Source organism: Ylistrum balloti, unplaced genomic scaffold (genome assembly GCF_031769215.1).
Source record: "Ylistrum balloti isolate Yb309-2 unplaced genomic scaffold, AGI_CSIRO_Ybal_v1 Utg369658, whole genome shotgun sequence".
Classification (NCBI taxonomy): domain Eukaryota; kingdom Metazoa; phylum Mollusca; class Bivalvia; order Pectinida; family Pectinidae; genus Ylistrum; species Ylistrum balloti.
Window position 1 is genome coordinate 455,545 of NW_026781910.1, and position 1,956 is coordinate 457,500.

Genomic DNA, 1,956 nt, shown 5'->3' on the forward strand with positions numbered 1-1,956 from the left:
CATTGTCTCAATGCCGACACATAAACAATCCTGTTTTTATACATAGACGAATTTTGAATGTCGACCGCGACCAAGACAAACGTATCATCGCGAATAAGTTGTCAGAACCCATCGGACCAGAGAAACACACATGCGACACTTACACATACCTGACACGTCAGTATTAACCATTCCAGAATAATATGCTGTACTTGAGTAGTCAATGTCAAAAGCTAGTAAACATTAATAACAGTCAGGCAGTGCCTGGAAAGTGTGACGCTTACATGCCACAAGGACATTCTCGATTGAAAGTACTAAGAAAATAAAACACCAATAATCTTTGGTGAACTGGTTGGTGCTTCAAGAAATGAAAACAATTTGTTGCGCTACAGTCAATATATTGGTTTGCGTTATATGCAGAGTACATGTACATGAAAGAATGAAAACAAAAATAATGTCAATTTCTTTTTTTATAAAATCACATTAATGTTCATGGGCAACTTTTCTCCTCACCTTATACCCGCGACTCGATAACACTGTGTGCTATGTCCGCTGTTAACCGAGTGACGGTACTATATAAGATACTGTATGAGAAGCGCGAAGGTGGTGCACTAAAGTTAAATTATTAAACTAACTGATATTTTTTTACCTTATGCCCGCATATAGCTAGGTAGAAGAATAAACAAGCTTTACTATGGTATAAATTATTTTAACATAAAGAATATTTTTCTTGCTTCCATTTGACATATTTTACCTAGCGTATTCCTTTCTACCTTATTACTAGACTGTACAGTGCTTACGGTCATAATTTTTAGCTAACGTGGGTTATAAAAGTTGGATTATTGAATTAATTTTATATCTTATGCCCGCATTACTAAGTTACACATGTTGTCGGTATAGAGCTTCGCTCGGAGGCCGAAGAGTTTCGCTCTGATTAAAATGGTCATTGAAGTAATTAAAAAAACTCCTACCTACTGACTCTATTATGTCAGACAATCAACATGATTGATATCTGATTTACCAAAGATGTCACAACTTTGTCGGTTATTACTAGTAAATGGTCTGTTATGTATATGAAAGGTTATTCGCCAGGCTATATATTGTTACTAATGATTTCATGTCTGTCTACATATACCCAACCATGCATGGCCATTTCGGTGATCATTGAATTACGACCATATAGTATATAGAGATTAACACAAATACTTTGTGCTGTTGAAGATTCTAAACCGAAAAGATATGTCCTCTAACACTGAGCTTCAGGGAGTTGTGTACAATGGAAAACAAAGTTACTCATCCGGAATGGAAAATAGTAGAAAAGTAGTAGGAACGACAATCAAACAAACACTACAATGTGTGGGTAAGGATGACACATGCATACACCTGTGTAATGGTACGCGTGGCACATGGGATTTCATTTATCTACATATGTAAACGAAAAACAAATCATAACGAAACAGATACTCTGACGTCTTTCTATATCTATCCATTTTTCCTATTCATATTTTAAATATGTATAAGATAATATAATTTTCTAGATAATTTAGTGAAATCAGGACATGGCCACTCCGGGATGATATGTATAGCGGAGTTTGGTGCTGCTGACGGGGGCGTGTCACTGGAACTCATGGTTGCTATCATAGGTATGTGTTAAACCCAGTTTGTCACCGTACTGGTCATTATCGATGGAATATAAAAAGGTGCAGATTTTATCCCTAATTCATTCAAGCTCAGTTTTTTTTCACATTTTGGTATATTCAAAAGTTTAAAATATATTACATTGACATTGTTACACCGAGAAAGTTAGACAATTTTGACTTCTTATCCTGTAACACCACCGTATATAATAACTATTGAGTGTTGACTTTCTTTTGAAAAAACCAAAAGATATATTAGATTTCAATTTGACATTTCTATCAATCCCTTTGAATTTTCTTCAGTGCTGGTTTCAAACTTTAGACCGTAAGCATCACTGAC